The sequence below is a fragment of the Hypomesus transpacificus genome, unplaced genomic scaffold (genome assembly GCF_021917145.1).
Source record: "Hypomesus transpacificus isolate Combined female unplaced genomic scaffold, fHypTra1 scaffold_289, whole genome shotgun sequence".
NCBI lineage: Eukaryota > Metazoa > Chordata > Actinopteri > Osmeriformes > Osmeridae > Hypomesus > Hypomesus transpacificus.
This window is the reverse complement of record NW_025813816.1, coordinates 118,830-125,887: the sequence shown is the minus strand read 5'-3', so window position 1 is coordinate 125,887 and position 7,058 is coordinate 118,830.

The window sequence follows — 7,058 nt, the reverse complement described above, 5'->3', positions numbered from 1 at the left end:
GGCTTCCCACTTGCTCTATTGTTCTCTTCATGAACTGGTAAGTGTGTGTTTTCATATACTTTGTGTGTGTGTGTGTGTTTGTGTGTGTTTGCATGCACAATGTCTGTGTGTGTTTGCATTTACTGTGTGTGTGTGTTCGTGTTTGAAAGAAACAGAAAGAAGCTTCTAGTCTCTATCGTCTCTAAAGACACACGAACTACATGACTCTATAGTGCTCTGGCCTAGACTACAGGAAGGCAGATCGTGAGAGAGACAGACTTCAGGTTGCCACGTTGCCTAGATTTCCATTGTGTGAACATCCTCCGTGCTGTGGAAGCAAAACAGGACAGGACAACAGAGTAGAAACACACACAGCAGCCCCTATGGGAGCTAACCCATAAGCACTTCCCCGAAATATACAACACCTTTTGTGCTATAGCTAGCCTCAAACAGGTGTGTAGTGTGTTTGTGTGTGTGTGATACACCCTTCTATCGGTGTTGTTGATGTTCATGTTGTCACCTGTGTCGTGTACAACTGTTCAAATCCCCCTTTGATATATCTTAATATTCGAAACCTTGGTCATTCTCTCAAATCAAATCTGACTTACAATCTAATCCGTTATGGTTGTAAATTGTGTGGATTTAAAAAAAATAGTATTTCGACTGGATCACTTCGTCCACTGTCCACTGAGTAAGCGAGGGAGGGAGGGAGGAATACCTCCGGCTGGTGTAGGTGCACCGAAACATGACCGTGGGGAAGCTGCACGTTCCAGCTCCCCAGCCTTACAGTAACCGGCCCTGCCCCCCCACCCCGCCCTCGCCACTAAACAGTTAAACTGTACGTCTCAGCCCATTCAGGGAAAATGACCAACAGTTTATTTAAGGGGACAAATAGGTCAAACAGTCTCTAATTATCTCAGAGTCGAAGGCAGGGACGTACTTCTGTTCTCTGCTTTCTTTTCTTGTGTGTGTTCCCTGCATGAGGGGGCAGCAGCGTTCCAACCCAGCGGACAGCTCTCTCTGCTGACCTACATCTCCCCTGGACACTCAGGAGGGGGGGGGGGCAGACCAGACGCCATACCACCCACAACACACACACATGCTACACATACACACTCCCCATGACAAACGCACACATGCAATAGCCACACACTGCCCATAATGCACCCACACACTACCAACAACAAACACGCACAGAGACACTCACAGAAAGGAATACACAGACGTACATGTTCTCACACACACACACACACTTATATTTCAAATGTGTTATCGCATGGATCCGAAACTGCTGGTCCTCTTCACAGATTTGGGTGTCTTTGTGTTGTCTTGAAGTCCTTCTGCGGGGCTGTGTTCACAACAGACGGTTCCTCTTTAATGACGCACAGCATCCACCTTCCACCCAGGAACAGCCCCTCATCAGAACTGTAAGGAAGCTTCCCATGAGGGTAGAAACACAGACCCATGCAGGTCAATGTGTTGCATTTGCATTACATTATACCAGTGAGCTGTACGGTGCCTCATAAATGACTTGTGCTGTACTGGGGATGGACTATAACGAAGTTGTAACAGTGCGGGCCTATCGTGCGTTAGTCCACAGCTTTGACATTTGACTTTTCCCACCAAACCACAACCCTAACCTTAAACCCTAACCACTAGCAGCTGAATTCCCTAATCTTATCAGAATGCATTGCGCCAAGTGGAGAACTGCATATGTGAACATGCAATGCTTTCTTGAATTCAAGTTTCAAAATGAACAACATAAACACAAGGCGATGATGAACATCATACCCTTTGCTGAGAGGTTCAATACTTGATGAGTCTTGCTGGATCAATTTGAGTCATTTGCGTACACTAATGCCTTCACACACACATATGAAACAGCACACACACTGTTCCTCTGTGTCAGTGAGTCATTAACAGATTCCGCCTACACAATATGACCTTTCTGTTGTTCCTCATATTAAAAATTTCTGTAATAACAAATTTGCTTGTCAAATGTAAAAGTTAAAATTTACCAGTTCACTTATGTCTAATTGTCATGGTGCTAGAAGGGCATGTAATGGTGTAAACTAACTTCTTGGTGTAAACAAGACGCGCTTGTAGTCTCTTACAGTCTCTCCCTATTAACTTTTCTTTATTGTTTTCTGCTGTTTGTCCCTGTAGATGGTGGATACACTTTTAGCTCTTTGTGGATAGAAAAATGAAGACACAAACTCTTCCTTGAACACACACACACACAGAGACACACGTACACACCAATCTAGAATTGTTCAGTTTGGCCATGAATTAAAGGTCTGGTGTGGAGAGATGGAAGTGTGGTGGAAGGAGGGAGGGAAGGAGGGAAGGAGGGAGGGAGGGAAAGAGGGAAGGAGGGAGGGAGGGAAGGAGGGAAGGAGGGAGGGAGGGAGGGAGGGAGGGAGGGAGGGAGGGAGGGAGGGAAGGAGGGAGGGAGGGAGGGAGGGAGGGAGGGAGGGAGGGAGGGAGGGAGGGAGGGAAGGAGGGAAGGAGGGAGGGAGGGAGGGAGGGAGGGAGGGAGGGAGGGAGGGAGGGAGGGAGGGAGGGAAGGAAGGAGGGAAGGAGGGAGGGAGGGAAGGAGGGAAGGAGGGAAGGAGGGAAGGAGGGAGGGAGGGAAGGAGGGAAGGAGGGCGGGAGGAAAGGAGGGAAGGAGGGAGGGAAGGAGGGAGGGAAGGAGGGAAGGAGGGAGGGAGGGAAGGAGGGAAGGAGGGAGGGAAGGAGGGAGGGAAGGAGGGAGGGAAGGAGGGAAGGAGGGAGGGAGGGAAGGAGGGAAGGAGGGAGGGAAGGAGGGAAGGAGGGAAGGAGGGAAGGAGGGAGGGAGGGAAGGAGGGAAGGAGGGAGGGAAGGAGGGAAGGAGGGAGGGAAGGAGGGAGGGAGGGAAGGAGGGAAGGAGGGAGGTAGGGGAGGAGGGAAGAAGATTGTCGCGAAGAAGTCTGTGTGTTGTCATTTGAAGACAACAGCTCAGTGTTTGGAGCACACATAGACACACACATTCACACACACACGCTCACACACACACGCTCACACACACACGCTCACACACACACGCTCACACACACATTCACACACACACGCTCACATACTCACACATACACAAATGCAGAATGCCTTACACACATACTCTTACTCACCCACATTTACACAAACAGTGAATCTCACACATGGCATGCATTGAAGGCCTATTTTGGCCTATTTTGGCCTATTTTTCACCATGTTGTGAAGCCTATACATTGGGAACAAAGAGATGTGCACACCACACAAAGTCACACAAAGTCACACAAAGTCACACAAAGTCAAACAAAGTCACACAATACACGTGTGCATGCAGCTCACACAACACTACAGAACAACCTCACAATACTGTACCTCTGTCTGTCTGCCTGTCTGTCCCTCTGTATGCCTGTCTGTCCTGACCTCCTGTCTGTCTGCCTGTCTGCTGTCTGTGTCTACGTCTGCCTGACTGCTTGTCTCTGCCTGCCTGTCTGTCCCTCTGTATGCCTGTGTGTCCCTTTGTATGCCTGTCTGTCCTGACCTTCTGTCTGTCTGTCGTTATGTTTGTCCCTCTGTCTGTCTGTAAGCCTGTCTGTCTGCCTGTCTGTCCCTCTGTATGCCTGTCTGTCCTGACCTTCTGTCTGTCTGTCGTTAAGTTTGTCCCTCTGTCTGTCTGTCTGTCTGTCTGTCTGTATGCTTGTCTGTCTGCCTGTCTGCTGTCTGTGTCTACTTCTGCCTGACTGCTTGTCTCTGTCTGTCTGTCTGCTGTCTGTGTCTACTTCTGCCATCTTCGATGACCTTTTGGAGCAGCAGAGGAGTGCCAGATCGGCCTGATTACCTCGTGCCTGTTTGCATTCTGACTGTGCATCCACCCACACACCATGCAAATATGCTGATACGTCCATTTCACACTGGGATCACAGTTCACACAGACGCAGGCAGGCAGACTGACATACAGACAAACAGGCAGACCCACACATATACACACTTGACTACTTTTAATCAAACCATTTTGAAGTTCACAGCAAGCTGTGTTTGTTGTTTTCTGGTGGTATTTGAGTATGCAATCTGCATTAAATCTAGTGTCATGGGCACTTGCCAATCAATGGCATCATTGTTTCAAGTTCTACATCTAATGACAAGAAGCTTTATCACTTTATTTTTTGTCGTGGAAGCCAATAGGGTGCAGGTATTCATGTGGCAAGTAATTAACTTGAGGTTAATTGACAGATGAAACTGGTTAAATTATACACAGTCACAGACAGGCCGCTCACGTACACACTCGAAAGATGCAGCAAGCTCATTAAACAGTCTGCCGCTGCGGAGCGTGTTGACTTGAAAGGACCCGGTGACTTCTCAACAAAGATGCCATATTTTGCTGGATAACAAATGTACAAATGGTTTCACATTTTAAAGAAGCAGAAGCCGCAAATGGGTGTAAATTGTTAAGTCTCTAAATAAGGTAAGACAATAACTGAATCTAAAAGTGTAGACGCGTAGCATGCGCTTCGGGGACAGCATAGCAATAACGTGAAAGGGACATGTGACGTGAGGGCATGCCGTCTGTGCTTGACATGATAGACTAATGTTTATTCGTTACAATGAGAAATAATAAGCAGGTGGGATGTTTTTATATAGATTATAATGATGACTGCACCTGTCTTTGTTAGTTGTTAGTGAGTGTGGGTCCCGATGCACTCTTGGAAAGACAACTAAATGAAGGCAGCGACTTCCCCAGTGACACCCAAAGGATAAAAAAAGAGAAAAAGCACTTATCACACTGTTTGAATACATTATTGGAAGTTCAATAATGTGTTTGCAAAGGGCACAACAATATAACATAACAAACAGAACCAATTTAATTGGTTTCAACTATACGGGAGATCAGTAGGGAATTTTTGTTGGTCATCAAATGTGAGGCTAACATTTTATGATGCATTTTTGGATTGACTGAAAATTGTTGACGAGAAAAGGAAAGACAGGACTGCACATTTCGTGAGGAAAACAATTGTTTTATATTATGATCTTGGAAATTGCAAGAACTCAGTTCACATGCACAACTGTATAGGTCCAGCCTTAAAAGATTATTTGACAATGCAGCAAATTAAGTCCACATCATTTAGGCTACAAGAGAGAACTCGTTTATTAAATGCTTGGAAATCTAATTCAAGATGGCCATAGGCTTCCCAGACATTCTTATTTTGATGCTTAGCCCAGCTTCGACAATGGGGGTTCTACTTTTATAACGGCAAATAAGGATCTTTCTGAAAATGTTATAACATCAGACTTCATATCAGGCGGCTGGAACCATTTGGCCATGGTTTTAGGCATGATATCAGGCACCTGCTCCAGAATACAGACTTAATACTACCCTCACAATTGAATTGCACACATCATTTCATAATAATATAGCTAGGCTATAAGAAATTGCCTATTGAAATTGAATAAAGAATAATACGGATATCCTACACAAATATGAATTGGTAAATGCAAGACGGGTAACTATATTTAACAGTATCTATTTTTAAAGTCATAGGCTAAGCTATATCTGTCTCTGCAAGTTCAAGCGGTTTCATTTGATTTTCGTGGTGGGGAGTACTGGTAATTGCTGGAAAATGCCGACAGCTCACCTCAGCTGTGCAAACAGTTTGGCTATGTGCAAGAGCAATGTTTTTCTCTGCCATAAATAGACCTCGATTCAAATCAACTTCCTAAAAGCCTGGTCACTTCAAAAATAAAAACCTAGGCGTTATTGTGGGTCGTGATAATATTGGTTTAAAAAAAGTTGTTTAATGCAGCCTAACTGAAATCTTTGATGGATTGTGGACTGTTGTGATGAGCCTACAACACACAGTGTAACTTTAAAGCATTAGCCAGGGTAAATTAATTTAAATTAAACAAAATACTTGTCTTAAATGATATAGGCTAGGCCTCAACTCTCTATCCAGGCTATAACAGGAAGAACATACCCAGGGTCCAGGAGACGTCAAATGAAACGTGAATGAAACTTACCCAATGGACAGGTGCAGGTAAAAAGGGTTCCTACCCTAATACCACTCGCATCACCTTTGGCCTGTTTTCTGTACAGACAGGGTGTACAGATGGTGTTCAATGCACTTTAGTGAGCATCACCTTGTCATTGGCCAATTGCAAGAATCAAAATGGTTCATGGGGAGGCTCGCGGAGAAGTGTTGTAGCCATGTTGCATCAGCGCTAAAGATGGAGGCACTAGAGGACACCAGCTTGGCCCCAGCCCTCTGACATCAGACACAGGACTAATAGGTTTTAGGTACTATGTGATCTCTGATGTCAAAAACATATCGGTGCTTGTAAATTCGACGGGTTGCGTGGCAGCAACACCTGTTTACTGTAAAGACCAGGCATATGTAGGCTAAAGGAACTGTTTGGTCACTTTTTTTCAAAACACGTCATGTCTAACGGCACAGCTATAGACCTATATTTAGGTTTAGGTCGTGAGTCCTTATATTGTAAACTTATGAATCATCGTTTTTTTCCCAGGGACTTCCTTATAGTTTTTGGACCTGCCTTAGTGGTCGTCTGTAGAGTGGCGGTTTGTCTGAAGACGGCTGCCTATTCAGTGCTCTTTGAAAAATAATAAATGTCATGCACAATTTGGCCCTTGTAGCCTAATATTTCATAAGGAAACTGGGACAGTGAAATCCTATGTAACGCGATAGTAACTCCCTTGGCGTCTATGTTGGCCGTCAGCGTAGGGCAGGGTGGAGATACCTGCCTGGTGACCAACTTGTCACGAGCAATCAAACACAACAGCATGCAACCATAGGAAACAAATTGCTCACCTCTCCTTTTGGTTCCGATGACTATAGTAGCCTATATTTCACATCACATTGTGAGCGTTTTGAAATCTCTCTCAAAGAAGATGCCATCCACCAAATGTTGAATATGAACTTTTGAAGGTTTTTATATAGTATATTCAAGTCTCGACGGGATCTCCGATCTGTTGAGTCAGTGCGTAAACAGACCGCAGTAACCTGTAGACTTGTTTAATCAGCAAGTAGGTTATAGTATTATGACGCTGGAAGAGGTGT